The sequence below is a fragment of the Onychomys torridus genome, chromosome 8 (assembly GCF_903995425.1).
Source record: "Onychomys torridus chromosome 8, mOncTor1.1, whole genome shotgun sequence".
Classification (NCBI taxonomy): Eukaryota; Metazoa; Chordata; class Mammalia; order Rodentia; family Cricetidae; genus Onychomys; species Onychomys torridus.
The window spans coordinates 38243194-38258975 of NC_050450.1; the positions used below are offsets into that span (position 1 = coordinate 38243194).

The window sequence follows — 15782 nt, forward strand, 5'->3', positions numbered from 1 at the left end:
CCTCTACACATATAACATGGCACACACACACACATACACACACACACACACACACACACACACACACACACACATTTTATAAATAGATGGAAAAAAAGAAGCCACACACAACATTACATACCTGGAATCCCAGATCTGGAGAGGCAGAGACAGAAGGGTTCCTGGGACTTGCTGGCCGGCCAGTCTAAGCTGCATGTGTAAACACTTGGTTCATTGAGACACCTTGTCTTAAAATAAGGGGGAGAGCAAATGGGGACACCTAATGCCTGCCTCTGGCCCTGACATGCACGTGCACGCACACACACACACACACACACACACACACACACACACACACACACACGAACATGTACATGCATGTGCATGTGCACACACACATAGTCATGTTGCAGTATGATTCCCAGTGTAGCCGTCTGGGAAGGTGGTAGGACTGTTAAGAAGTGTTTGGGTTGTATCCATCCTCACGGAGAGATAATGCCACTGTAACAGCACCGAGTAAACTCGGTGAATTCATCACCACAAAACAGGTATAAAGCAAAGCAGCAGCCCCCAGTGGATGGTAATAGCACTCTCCAAAAACATGCCAGCTCTAGAGCCTGGGGTTAGGATTCCATTACAAGTAAGGAAGCCTGACTCAAACAAACTTAAGCACAAAAGCAAACTTCTGTGAACAGAAAGTCTAGACTTGAGGCACGGTTGGATGTAAGACATGGTCTCTCTGACTCTTGACTTTCCCAACAAGGTCCAATGGCTTCACTATCACCTCCTGTTCCTCCCTTGACCTCAGCAGGAGGAGACAGGCTCTGCACTCACAGTCCAAGTAAACACCCAAGTCTGAATCTCATGTCCATCTCAAACTGGTGCAGACCCAGGCGACTCGTCTCCATTGGCATTGGGACTGTGTCCTTCTGTCTTAGGCCAGAGAGGAAGGACAAATGGTTCTGTTGTCAGAGGAAGAACAGATGCTGGGCAGGCAGAAACCATAGAGGCTGCGACCCTGGGCAGCTGCCGCAGGGTCCCAGCCTTGGCATGGGACCCAGAGGCAAGCTATGCTCTTCCTGTGACACACAGGGCTTACCCCACACTAGCCTCAGTGCTGTGTTCCCTGCAGCCTGGTTGGGAGGCTCGAGCAATGGCGTGCTCTGAGGCCCTTCATTTCTGGAGCTTAGACAAGGCTGAAAGTGGAGACAGTTAGCAGCCTGTTTCCTCAGGGACGCTGCTGGAGAACAGCAAGGCACTCAGTGAGTTCAGGCTGGGTGGAGAAAGTGGGCAGAGCTCCTGTGCACAGAGGACTCCGAATGCATCTTCTTCTAGATGTTTCTGAAAGTAACTCTAATTGGCCGTACCTCTTTATCCTTGCCAGGGTCTCACCTGTCACCCCAATTCCATACAAACCAATACAATTACCATTCCTTTGGACTCCCTCTGCCTTACCTTCAGCCTCTTCCTTGAAGAGGCCAGGTCAGCTAAGGTGAGGCAAAAGTCAGAGGCCAGGCTTTGGGCTGTGCAGAAGCTGAGACAGGTAGATAGGATTGTCCCCACCCAATGGCAAGACCTGGCATCTCTAGAGTTGTAGTGTTTCTATATTCTATCATGGCTGAATCTGTTTAGAAAACACACACAGAGAGACTTACAAACACTCACACACATACTTAGACACAAACATTCTCTCTCTCTTTCTCTCTGTCTCTGTCTCTCTGTCTCTCTCTCTCTCTCTCTGTCTCTCTCTGTCTCTGTCTCTCTCTCTCTCTCTCTCTCTCTCTCACACACACACACACACACACACACACACACACACACAGAGCCAGGATCCTCTATCATTGGTATAGCTCAGCTGAGCCCATGCAACACTCCCCCCCCCCCCCGCCCGCCCTGTCCTGGCAGAGCTGGGTGGGTGTGATAGATAGCTCCTGAGCTGACCAGAAGCCCCATGCTGATCCCAGAACTGCAGAGATGTGGCCGGAAGTCATTATTCTGATGACAGGATTGATGGTCCTGGGTGAGGCCCCGTCTTTGCAAGATTAAAGTGGGCACTTAGCGTGGCTGAATCAAGTACCCTCCAGGGGACTGTCTGTTGCCAAATGCCTGCAAAGGGTGGGGAGGGCTGCCTTGGCTTTTTGCCTCTGCCCCTGGGGCCCACCTGCTGCACTGAGACCCAGGCTAAGGGGCAGCCTCTTAATGACTAATCAGCCAAGGTCTACGATCTATCCCAACAGCCTGTGTCCTCCACTGCTTTGTTGTCCAGCAATTCTGCCTCCCTGGGTCAGGCTAAGAACCAGAGACAATAATGCCACATCAGTCACTGTCTTCGGTCATTAGTAAGTGTTTATTGTAATGCATTTTAAAAAGCAATGTAGTTAGCGCTTTTTACCCTTGAGCCCACAGATACCATGGTGAGGATAAACGTTCGTTCGTTTTAAAATGTAAGTAACAGGGGGTGCTCCAGAGAGTGCTCGGCCCCAGGGAATGTTCCTGAACCGACTCCTTCAACCCACAGCACTGAAATGGAGGGACCTGAAGGTCCTGAGCCAAGGCCAGGCTCTCTGTGTGACTCGGAGTCACACAGCACATGTGAGAGAGGCCCAAACGAAGGCTCCTTTCCAGATCAGAGGACCTGGTTGGGCTGAGCCACAGAGACCTCAGGGCTGCCTAGGACCTGGAGACCTACCCCGCCCCCAGTCCGAACAGAGACCCTACCTACAGGAAACCCCAAACCTATCTTCAAAAGAGGCTCAAAACCTATTACCAGTCTCGGTCCACAGGAGGGGCTAAGCCTGAGCCGTCACCCTGCATTCCTGCTGCATGCTAAGGTGCAGGGTAGGCAGGCTCTGCTGAAGCCTCAGTTTCCCTTCCTGTGGAATGCAGATGGTAACACAACTGCTTTGCAAGAGAAGACTTGTTAATGTTCTCACCACAATATGATATCCACTTAAAGCTGTAGATATGGCCGTTAGCTTCGTTAGATAATCATATGTATTGAAACTTCACATTGTATCCCACAAATATGTACAGTTCTCTTACATGAATCAAATAATAGCATTAATCATAAAATACACAGAAAGTACGTCTTTAATCCCAGCACTCGGGAGGCAGGGGCAGGTGGATCTCTGTGAGTTCGAGGCCAGCCTGGTCTACAGAGTGAGCAGACAAGTTCCAAAGCCACACAGAGAAACCCTGCCTTGAAAACACAGACACAGACACACACACACACAGACACACACACACACACACACACACACACACACACAGGGAGGGGGGGAGAAATACGATTATCAAAATGTAAAACTTATAGCATAAAATCTTTGAGTTGGAGAATATCTAAAAGGATACCTCAAGTTAAAATGCTGGTAGATAACCTTGTTAGAGAGGCAGTGTTCCCCTAAATCACCTGTAGGCTTTACACAACCTTGCAAGCAGCCATGGAGGATTTCTTTGGAAAATTTGACAAGGTGGCCCTAAAATTCATATGGAAATTCAAGGGCCTCCAAATGACCCACTCTTGAATGAAAAACGAAACTGGGCCCCCACATTTTCTAATGTGAAAACTTACTATAAAGCCACAACAGTGGAGAAAACTCCATCAGTAAGGGGCTTGTCTTGCAAGCATGATGGGCGGAGCTCCACCTCAGAGCCCACAGTTTAAAAAAAAAAAAAAAAAGCTGGGTGTGGTGGTGAGCGCTTGTAATCCCAGGGCTGGGAAGGCAGAAACAGGCAGATCCCTGGGACTTTCTGGCCAGCCAGGCTAGCCTAGTTGATGAGCAATGAGAGACTGTCTCAAAACGCATGGTGTATGGCACTTGAAGAATAGCACCCGAGAGTGACCTCTGACCTCCACACATAGGTGCACTCACGTGAACACAAACAGGTACAGACACACACACACACACACACACACACACACACCCGTGGGGAGGGCACGGAGAACTGTAATAATCAAGACTCAGTGGTTTTGCCATGAGGATAGACAGGCACAGGAAAGTCCCTGTGAAATCAGAGGGAAATCCACGACCACACCAAAAGACACTGAGTTGTACATCTCATGGGGCTTGGGGCGGGTGGAATGGTATGTCAGCTTCATCTCAACACGTCTTACCATGTTTTAAAATCCTTAGCAGCCAGTTGAAGGGAAGGAGGTTAGTGATTGTGTGTTTGTGCACACACTGGGTGCTGGCTATGGATAATGGCCCCACTATCCTAGAGGCTGTAACCTAGGAAAGGGACCGAGCCCAGAATTTTGTGTAGAGCTGCTGGGAATGGGGGTGTACACACACACACATCTCAGTTTCCTAACAAGGGCCCTTTCTCTGTGAGCTTGTCTTTTCTAAGGGAAGGCAGAGGAAACACTGATTCTTTGTTTTATCACACCACCAATGACTTCATCTTTCTTGTCCTTCCCAGAAAAGACGGTGACGAATTTGTTAAAGTTCAGCCATGAGGGCCTCCTCTTCCAGCAAAAAATGAGAAATATTCAAAGCAGCTTCTTGCTTTTCAGAGTTATTTCCAGCTATTTTGGGTCTTATTTGGTGTCTTGGTTTTTTCAAGCCCACGCCATATGGCCTGAGCTCCACGGTGGCCATTTGATGTTTCTCTGAGTCCCGCTGTCTCTAGGGATACCACAAAGACCTGCCTGCCCTCCGTGAAGACCTGCCCCAAATCCCTCACAGGGTGGAGCTTCTCAGGCTGCAGCAGGTTCTCAATTTCCCAACTTGCTGTGCCCACCCTGAGTTCCCCACACCTGTGTACTCAAGTCACAAATCACCATTATGAAAAAAAAAAAAAAAACACATACAAGTTTTAACCCATTCCCCAAAATTTCCAGACTTAGAGGAGAAATGTAAATTGTTTTGATTATTAATTCTTCATTACCTAAGATTTTCTGTACCCTTGGCAGACATCTCTGGCTGAAAGGAAACGGTCCCGAGGAGTGATGTCTGTGTGGTCACTTCTTCCTGAACATCTGAGGTCATTGTGAGAATCTGATTGCTGATGTGTCCTCAGGAAGCAGCAGAACATTTGCCTCAGTCCCTTCCTGACCAGACTTGGGATAGCCACAGAAGATGTCATAAGATGAAGGCCAGCAGTCTGGGTGCAGCAGGGGTGAGCAGGTGGGGGGACAGTGCTGTGGTGGCTTCCCCAGGCTACAGGCAGACCACTCACTCGTGCCAATGGACATTACCAGGCACGAATGTCTTTTTTTTTTTCTGTAGCTTTTTTTTTTTTTTTTTCCTTTCCTGGAACTCACTCTATAGTCCAGGCTGGCCTTGAACTCACAGAGATCTGCCTGCCTCTGCCTCCCCAGTCCTGGGATTAAAGGCATGCCCCACCACCGTCCGGCAACAAATGTCTTGATTTGGCCAGTCTCCCTAGCTTGCCAGGGAAAGCAGACACACTATCATGAAAGCCACCAGTGGGTAAATAATGCCAGCACATTGATAGAAAAAAGGACATCGTGAAACTCAGTACATTAGCCTCAGTCATTTATCTGGTGTTACCATCAGTATGCACTTGGCAAGTCCCTATCAGGACTGGTTCAGGGGACTCAAGGGTAAGAGAACAGGCTGGGAGTTAGCCAGGGAGTAGTAGCAGGGCGTGTCAAAAGACAAAGGTAGCCAGATGGTGGTGGCAGTGCACGTCTTTAATCCCAGCACTTGAGAGACAGAGGCAGGCAGATCTCTCAGAGTTCAAGCCAGTCTAGTCTATAAAGCGAGTACCAGGACAGCCAGGGCTACATAAAGAAACCCTGTCTTGAAAGACCAAACAAACAAACAAACAAACAAGACAAAGGTACTCAAAGACTACACAGCCCAGAAAAGGAGCCATGGCCTCTAGGATGGGAGCTGAGACAGGCTTCCTGGAGGAAAGAACGTGAGTTGAACCTGAACGGCCTCTGCCAGGCCTGCTGGCAGGAAAGGACAGTCTAGGAAGAGAGGCACAAAGGTATGGAGAGAGGGTACATAGAGAAGAGCTGGAAGTGAACAGTGTGAACAAGAGGGAGAGCTGGAAGTGGAGAGGGCACCACTGTAGGTAGGTGGATGCATGAGGGAAGTACTGAGTGGGCTCCAGCTTGGGGTGCTACCCTAGGCAGGGACTCTTGAGAAAATGAGGGTGGGGACCTAGCTCTTTGCTGGCCAAGAGGCCTGTAAGATGGCTGCACCTTCATGCCTAGGCATTGTGGCTCTGTGGGAGAGCCTGAATGGAGTCTGATGCAGACTCCATCTGGAAGAGACAGCTGCTGTCGCCTCAGGGTCTGAACTGCACGGGATCCCTGCACCTCTGTTCCACAACATACACCCCACTGCTGGAGCCACCTCATGGACACCAGGACACAGAGAGGCTCAGCCAGGGCCTGAATTCTGAGCTCAGTGGGGGCCAGGGCCATGGAACAGAGATGGAAGGACAGCAGGCCTAGAGATGCTTCCCAGAGGTGGCACCTGAGAGATGATATCAGGCTGCAGTGACCAGCCAGCTAGCTGATGAGCATGTGCGGTCCTGAATTCCTGGGTCAGGCTTGAGGCATCAGTGGCGGCTTTTCCCTCTCATCACAGAACTTGTCCTCCTGACCCTCCTTGGTCCACCTTTGGGAGACATGAGTGGAGCAGGACCCCACCGATGGAACACTGACTGTCTTTGGCTCCTGACCCCACTTTAAAAGCTTATAGCCTGAGACCCACCTGGGAAGTAGAGGGGGCTGTGGGAAGACACCGCCCTCACCCCTCCCCCAGAGCTCCCACTCCAACCCTATCCCTGAAGTAGGTCTTTGGGGCTGCATCCAAAGCGTGTCTCTCAAGCCCACTCTTAGACATAATTCCTGCAGCCTGCAGAGGAAAAGTGAAGTGTTTATTTTTGCCTGATGCTCCCCGTTCTGGAAAGAGCCCGAGAGGTGTTTGTCAGGAGGTGTGGGTGACTCACACAGACGCTTGGAGATGGAACTGGCTATTTTTTGCCCTAAACTCTGGAGGAGGGGGGTGGGTGGGCAGCATCTCTCCAGGGTGCCTGTCCCCATGCGGTGACACCCTCAGCCAGAATGGACACAGCAAGGGCAGTAAACACTGCACACACATCGCCAGGCAGGCTCTGGGGTGGCTCAGCTGACTGTCAAAGGCAGGGTCCCTGGTCCTCTTCTAGTTTTGTTGGGGTTCCAAAGTTGTAAGGAGGAAGGACTGTGGTCATTGTTGACATTCCCTTCCCACAAGTCTTAAGAGTTCAAACACAGGGCCGGGCGGTGGTGGCGCACGCCTTTAATCCCAGCACTCGGGAGGCAGAGCCAGGCGGATCTCTGTGAGTTCAAGGCCAGCCTGGTCTACAGAGTGAGTTCCAGGACAGGCTCCAATGCTACACAGAGAAACCCTGTCTCGGAAAACCAAAACCAAAAGTCCAAACACAAGCCACTGCTCTAGCCACACCTGCACCCCCAGTGTGAGCAGGTCAAGTTTGCTTTTGCAGTTCACTCCCTCATCCTTACGTATTCCATCTCAAGTCTTTTTTTCGTGTGTGTGTGTGTGTGTGTGTGTGTGTGTGTTCACCAGAGGAACTGAGCATCCCAGGCTCTCGTGGCTCAGAAACTGGCTCAGAAATCTCACCTCTGAAAATGGTTCTCGGCATCTTATGTGCTATTAGGGTCTTGCTTCCCAGAAGGATCCTATGCTGGGACTAGGGGAAAGCTATAGGAGTCCGTGCTGGCTAGTTTTATGTCAATTTGACACAGGCTAGAGTCACCTGAGAGGAGAGAACCCCAGTTAAGAAAACACCTCCATAAGAATGGGCTGTGGGCAAGCCTGTAGGGCGTTTTCTTAATTAGTAATTGATATGGGAGGACCCAGCCCATTGTGGGTGGGGTCATCCTTGGGCTGGTGGTCCTGGGTTCTATAAGAAAGCAGGCTGAGCAAGCCACAAGGAGCAAGCCAGTAAGCAGCACCCCTCCATGGCCTCTGCACCAGCCCCTGCCTCCAGTTTCCTGCCCTGCTTGAGTTCCCATCCTGACTTCATTTAATGGTGGACTATGATGTGAAAGCATAAGCCAAATGAACTCTTTCCTCCCCGAGTGGCTTTTGGTCATGATGTTTCATCATAGCAATAGTAGCCCTAACTAGGACAAGGGTCTGTTATGGGGAACAATGGCCTATGTCACACAGTGATCCGCATACCCTAGAACACAATGGAGCAACTCAGCAGTATTCCTCCTATCCAGGCCCTGGCAGGACAAGGATGCTTCAGACAGGATGAGCCAGCTCCCCATCTAACAAAGCCAATGAGGCAGAGTGGGCAGCCCAGGCCTGGTAAAGTATGCTACATAGGCATTATGATTGAATTCCCCAGCCACATAAATAAGCCAGATGAGATGGCCCATGCCTATAATCTCAGCACTGGGAAGGATTCCTGGGCTTGTTGGTTGCCAGTCTAGCTAATCAATGGGCTTCAGGCTCAGTAAGAGACCTTGTCTCAAAAATAAGGTGGAAAGAAATTGAGGAAGACCCCCTGATGTTGACCTCTGGCCTCCACATGTGTGTGTGCACACAAGCGCGCGCGCGCGCACACACACACACACACACACACACACACACACACAAAAGAAAGGAAAAGGAAGGTGTAGCTGAAGGTCCATGGTCAGGACAAATCTCTTTCACCCACCAGTCCTGCAGACGCTCGGACCTAAGTAAACACACAGAGGCTTATATTAATTTAAACTGCTTGGCCATTAGCTCAGGCCTACCACTAGCTAGCTCTTACATTTAAACTAACCCATACTTCTTATTTATGTTTAGTCACGTGGCTTGGTACCTTTTTTCAATTCTGCCTTTACATCTTGTTTCTTCTGTGTCTGGCTGGCGACTCCTGACTCAGCCTTCCTGTTCCCAGAATTCTCCACTCTGCTTATCCCGCCTATACTATACTTCCTGCCTGGCTACTTGGTCAATCAGCATTTTATTTATTAACCAATCAGAGCAACATATTCACAGCATACAGAATGACATTCCCATCAGGAAGGAAGGGAGGGAAGAAGGATGGAGGGAGGGAGGGGAGGAGGGAGAGAGGAAGAAAAGGGACTTGGGATAACAAGCCAAGGAGCCCATCCTGAGGGGCAGATCCACAGGGAAGGGTCACTATACTAGGACCAGACCCTGAGGACTGGGGTCAGGAGAGGGATGTGGCCTGGCTGGCTGGTGAAGCCCTTTGGCAGCACAGAGAATCTTCAGGCATCAAATGGCAAGGCCAGGGAGGCAGGGCAAGTGGCCGTCTGGGGTCCCAATAGAGCACAGAGGGTGAAGAAAATGCCGCCAGAGGACTGGCTTTGGGCAGAGGTTCCCCACAGAAGGTGAACTGGGTGAAGAAGGCACCGTGGCTGATTTAGGAGGGTTGCAGCAGAGACAGGTGATCAGGCCTAGGCAGGGTGGGCAGTCCTAGAAGACGGCGTCTCTCAGCTGGGGTGAGGGCAGTTCAAAGACACAGGGTCCCTGGGCATTTGTCACTGCGCAGATCTTGGTGGCAAAGAGGATTTTGGCACAGCCTGACATTCATTCCCCACAATAAATAAGGGACTTGTTTTCGCCTCACCAACCATGCTGCTTCCCCACCGTCCCAGCTGCCACCCAGCTGGTCAGCCCTGCAGAAGTGGCCAGGTCGCTGCTGTCACCCCTGGCCTCCAGCCAGCCATATCTGGAGCTTTCTCCTCCATGCCCTGCCACCCAGCCTCCTCCATCTGTTCCTCCAGTCTCCTCCAGTGGTGTCGTGCGTTCACTCATTCATCCATGTATCTGGCAAGCATTGGCAGCATCTGCTCAGCCTGCTGGGAGGGCAACCATAAGCAAGCAAACAAGGATAGGCTAATTAGCAGCTGTTTGGGCACAGAGGATATCCGGGCTGGGGGCCCCAGGAACCAACCACATGTCGAAGGTGCTGTGGCTTCAGTATAGCTTGAACCTTCTAGAACTCACGTTGCAATTTAATACTTACTATGAGATGACTTATGTGGTCCAGGGTAGAGAGGGACTTAGGCAGCAAGTACCATGTAGACCATCAGTCGAGGGAAAGCCTCTTAGGCAGGAGGAGGAGCAGCCATGGGGAAGACCTGGAAGAGTGTGTCCAATGTGTCCAATGAGAGGACAGCAAGCCCTGAGGTGGGAATGAGTACAAGCTCTGAGCAGCGGTTGTATATTTTATTCCTGAGGGTAAGGATGGCGGGACTTCATCCCACATGGACACAAGAGAGAAGCTAGGGGAAACATATAATGTTAGATAGATGGCCTACGGGGCAGGCCCCTCTAAGCCAGCAGGAAGGCCGGGGCAGATCGTAAGATGTACAGGTGGTACTGAGGGGGGCATGTGTGCTCCGAGCCACGCCTACACAGGCTTTTCATCTTCATTGTGCATGGCGGCAGGAACTGAGGCTTGAAGGGGAACCCCATCTACACCCTTACTGCTGCTTTCCACCTCTACCAGGTCTCTCAATGTCGCCCGCACGATCGTGGACCCTTGTAAAAATCACTTTCTGTATGTGTTAGGGTTCGTGCAGAGGAGCAGAGCCAATAGAATGAATGTGTATTCAAAGGGGGGGATACTGGGAGTTGAAGGAGTAAATGAGAATGGGGTGGAGGAGGGAGTAGTGGGTGTGTTGGCCAAAACTAGAGAGACATTAAGAGCCTTATAGAAACCCTTTAACTAGGAAGCTAGTTTCAAAACAACAACTTTTTACAAACGAAGTTTAAATGGAATTACCCTGCAAGTGTGGAGAGTGCTGCCCTCAGGAGATACAGGCTGTTCAATAATTTTTTTTTTTTTTTGCTCAGTTCCTGGGTACAGTCCATCATGGAAGGAAGCCCTGACGTCAGGAGCTTGAGGCAGATGGTCACATCGTACCTGAAGTCAGGAGTCAGAAACCAGAAAATGCTGTGGTCAGCTCCTCTTTTCCTTTTCGTCTGATGTTTAGGCTGGGTCTTCCCACCTCAATTAATGCCATATAGATAATTCCTCACAGGCATGCCCAGACACTAGCATAATCTGCCAAATCGCCTGTGGATGTACCCAGGGGCCTGTCTTCTGGATCCTGTCAAATCGACAATATCAACCATCACAGACACTGTGAGGTGAGCAGTTTTGCTCCCCTGGACAGACTATCCTCACTACAGGTTAGATATAGACAGTTTGCCCAGTCACAGACTGAACCTTTGAAACCTTGAGGCAAAATAAGCCTTTTTTCTTTATACATTGATGGTCTCTGGTATTTATTGTAGTGACGAAAAGCTGAGGAGCCTGGCACATGGCTCAGGCCATCAGGGTTGGTAGCACGTGCCTTTACTCACTGAGCTATCTTGATGACAGTCAACAGTCATATTTTAACTATGGACAACACAGGTCAGTGAGATCGCTCAGTGGGTAAAGACTTCTCTCACCAAGCCCAGTGACCTATGTTCAGTTTGTGCGGTCTGTGTGGTGGAAGGGAGAGCTAACTCTCTCAGGCTGTCCTCTGACCTCCACACGGGCACTATGGCACAAATGCCCTTCCCCTGAGCTTCCTTCCTGGCCCACATAGATCTGAACCCTGGTGCTTAAGAACTCAGGGCTAATGCCGAGCGGTGGTGGCACACGCCTTTAATCCCAGCACTCGGGAGGCAGAGGCAGGAAGATCTCTGTGAGTTCGAGGCCAGCCTGGTCTACCAAGTGAGTTCCAGGAAAGGCACAAAGCTACACAGAGAAACCCTGTCTCGGAAAACCAAAAAAAAAGGAAAGAACTCAAGGCTAGATACTAATCCCATGGTTTAGGAAGAAGAGGAGAGTTGGGAGCTAGAGACAACTGGATATCATCTTGATTTTCAAGAGGGAAGATGGGGCCTGTGAACAGGAATCCAGGCAACTAATGACTTCCTGTAATGTTCAGACTTCTCAGCAGACCAGTACTAGGCCAGAGTTAACTTCCCATTCCTATAGTTCAGGGAGGGAAATGAGACCAAAAGCAGAGAAGCAGTCTGTCCAAGCCACACGGCAAGTCGGTAGTCAAATAAAAACACAACTAATAGTCATCCATTCCCTGACTCATTTTTCATTTCAGGCAGGTACCCCGTACTTTCTAGGCACTGGGACCATGGCTATATATATATATGAGAGACCTTGTCCCAGGGCTCACAGCCTTATGGGGGAGACAGAGAAGAAACCAATAAACAAAAACAGCCTCAGTAGATGCTAGAGGCTGTAGAGAAATAACCCTGGTGAAGTCACGCTGAGGCACCCACAGGACAGGTTTGCATGGTGTGAACTGAGAGGTCCCCTCCAGGAGACAGCATCCTCCAGAGTGCTGGATGATAGGGTGGGGTGAGGTGCCAGCAGGGAGACCGACAGCCATTTCTTACTCTCCTCCTGTCCCCACCTTTCCCATGGAATCTGCTTCCACTCACCTGTGTGGCCAATGTTTGCCTCCCCAAAGCTGCAGAGGGACCCAGGCCGAGGGAAAGCCCCCCTCTCTCTCCCACTTGCTACCTTATTCCTGTAATGTCCTCTCCCTCAAGCAAGAGAACTTCTTTCTACTCTGCATGCTATTTTTGATGTTTGTAATGTAATGTGCTGATATATATATACATATATATATATGTATATATATATATATATATACATATATATATTAGAGTTATTACTATAAACAAATTCACATATCCATCATCTTATATAGATACACAAATTCACATATTGATACATATTTTTTTAATGTTAAGAGCACCTAAAATCTTCTGCCATGGTGAATTATCAGTATACAGAAAGCCACTGTTGTTAACTGTAGTGGAGGAACCTTCCCTCCATCTCCCTGGGTGAGCAAAGCTCAAAGGCCCAAAGAAGGGTCTCGTATTTCTCTGCTCTCTGTTACCACCCCTCCCCCAGGGCTCCGAGTGTGGGCCGGCTGTGGGAGTGGGGACAAAATGGGGAAAGAGGCATGCTGGTAGGGAAGTTGTCACTATTTTAAGAAATGTTCTTCCTTCCCACTTTTCTTCAAAGCCCACGACCTTCCCGGGCTGTCCCAGTTTGCCGGCGAGCGCCGTTTCTTAGTTTTCTGTTGTCTGTCTTACTGATACAGTTCCTGCATATCACCACATCGTGTTGCACTGTAAATAAAGATGCTATGAATATGTATGAGATTGTTTGCAGGGCGAGGAAGATGGTCTGAAGCACTTGTAGGAAGCAGTTATGTGGAGATGCCTGTTTTTATGGGTGGGTTCCTGAGCTGTGTATGAATTACTGGACAGAGATCCTTGGGGATAATAGGTAGTTGCATTTCCTCCCACTGTGCTCTGATCTAGTGGCTCATGTTGTATTTCTTAGGTTTAAAGCAGTTTTATAACTTAAGATATTATTATTATTATTATTATTATTATTATTATTATTATTATCAGCATCTGGTGAATATGAAACAAATACTGTTGACAACCTAAGCATATTCACCAGATGCTGATGAGAGTTTCTCCCATCCTGCTCTGCTGAGGACCTCCATGTCACTCACAGAAGTTGTCAGTTTCTCCCTTAAGTTCTGGAGACAGGTCACTGCAGTCTTAGGAGCAGAGAATACAGGGCAGCCCCCTCCCTCTGACTATTTCAGCCACATGTCCAAGATGTAGTCCACAACTCAGCCCTGTGAGACTCCCAGCGTGCTGAGCCCCCCACCCCCACCCAGACTCTTGCTGACACAACATCTCTGGCTACTATGGAAGACGCAGAGGTGAGACCAGAACCTGGAGACTGATCCACATGTAGCATCTATCCAGAGAAGGCAAGCCACTTTAATTGTCCTTTGCCTTGAAAGTACAGTGAAGTGCTGTATAACTTTTTGGCCAGTAATGGACTGTATATGCGACAGAAGATTATCACCCCATGATGTCATAGTGCATTGCTTGCATATTTGTGGTGGTGCTGGTGGCAAAATTACCATGTAGACAGCATCATGTGTACGGTTATGTATGTATGCATAACCTTTGAAGTATTAGTTACTTTTCACATTTCTGTGACAGAAGCAACTGAAGGGAAGTTGGACCTATTCTGGCTCACTCTTCCAGAAGCTACGGTCCACCATGACTGAGAAGGCATGGCAGTGTGACTCCCATCTGAGCAGAAAAGGTTTAGGGGCTCATGGTGGCACCATCTGAGGTCGACAGGCTTGTGTGTCTCTGTACCCATAGCCTTGCTGCCTTCAGCACACAGCTTTGCTCTTGGACAGGCTCCACCCCGATATATTCCATGCCCCTCGAATCTCCAAAATCCTGGAGGTTCCTTACAACTCAGGCTTCTCTTCAAAGCATCATGTACAGTTCATTCAGATTTCCATGCAGGGGATCTGACCCTGCTACACATGGCCTGATTTCACAGGCTTTCTTTCTGCATCTCTGATTCACAACTCTGCCACTTGGACTTGCCTGCAAAATTGGCACCACATGAATTATACTAAGCTTTGCTGCCAGCTCAGGGCTCTGCCTGGTCTTGGTTGCAGTAGGTTGCAAATGCCTACACAGTTGAACCAGGGAAAATACTTCTCTTGTTTAAGCAAGGTACCCTAGAGTTTCCATTCCCCAAACACTCTCTTTCCAAAGGGAAGTCTTTCCAACTGTTTGTATTTTCACAGGCTGAGGTATTCAGTGGGAAGGGTCTTGCCTCAGCAAAGCATCTTTCCTGTTGTCCAAGTACAAATTGCATGGTTTCTCTTTGACCCACCTGTCTGCAGCTTTAAAATGCATTCTTTTCTTTGCCAAGCTGCACGTTTTTCACATCTTTTTGCTGTACTTTTTGCGAAATTATCTCTGCATATCTAGCTAAAAGCAGCAAGTAATAACCATGCTGTAGCCAGGATGTGATACTGTCTTGAAATATCTTCAACCAAACCATTTGATCCATTGCTTTAGACTTAAGCGTCACCCACATTTTCCAGATGCTGACAGAGTGGCAAATTCTTTGAATATAACAGAAATGGCCTCTATTTGATTGCTGATGGAGTCACTATTCCTGTCTGAACCCTCATGAGCATCGTCTTTACTGCCTGCATTTTAATCTAAATGTCTACCCAAATGGCCCATTTAGCTCTCTAGGACTTCTCTACCCCACGTCTCTAAGCTCGTCCACATTCCTCCCCTAAGCCATTTGCAAAGGCCGATGGACCACATGGTCAGGTTTGTCATAGCAACAGCTCCGCTTCTTGGCGCCAGGTTCCCATATTAGTCACTTTTCTGGTTGCTATGACAAAGTGCCTGACGGAAACGGCCTAAGGGAAGAAAGATTTGTCTTGACTCAGAGCATCAGGATATTTTAGTCTCTCATGGCATGACAGCATGGCTCCTGGCCATGGTGATAGGAGCTTGTGACCTTACATGGTGACCAGAACAGGGAGCAGAGAATCCAGATTAGAGTCCCTGGTGGCCACAACCTTCTGAGACTATCCTTTGTGCTCTATTACGCTTTCTCCAGCTAGACTCCACTTCTCAAAGGTTTGACAATCTCCCAAAATAGCAGCGCTGGCTGGGAGCCAACTTTTTAAACGCCAAGCCTGGAAGGGGCAGTCTTAAATTTAAACCACAGAGCTTGTTAATGATAATGAACTTGGTAATGAAAATGGTTGATATCTTGGGTTTTTTTTTTTTTTCTCTTTGTTGGTGGGTTTTTTGTTTGTTTGTTTGTTGTTTTTTGTTTTTAACTTTGTGATAAAATGCCCAGACAGGATCAGCAATCAGGGAGAAAGGGCTTATTCTGGACCTAAGTTCAAGGTGCAGCCCCTCACGGCAGGTAAATCAAGGCAGCAGAGCTTGAATCAGCGGATCACA

General features: G+C 49.0%; 1 protein-coding gene across 3 annotated transcripts in view; it reads left to right on the forward strand.

Moving 5' to 3' along the window:
- The window catches only part of Rasgef1c (RasGEF domain family member 1C), a 61740-nt gene that overhangs the window by 16092 nt on the left and 29866 nt on the right, over positions 1 to 15782 (forward strand). Inside the window, exon 1 of one of the 3 annotated variants that reach the window (XM_036197291.1) lies at positions 10799 to 10889. The exons of 1 other annotated variant lie outside the window; for it this stretch is intronic. The gene's annotated coding sequence lies outside the window, so the exon portion shown is untranslated. Of the gene's footprint in view, positions 1 to 10798; positions 10890 to 10931; positions 11082 to 15782 lie in introns of those variants that run through there. One more of the 3 variants, XM_036197290.1, reaches the window with a different exon arrangement.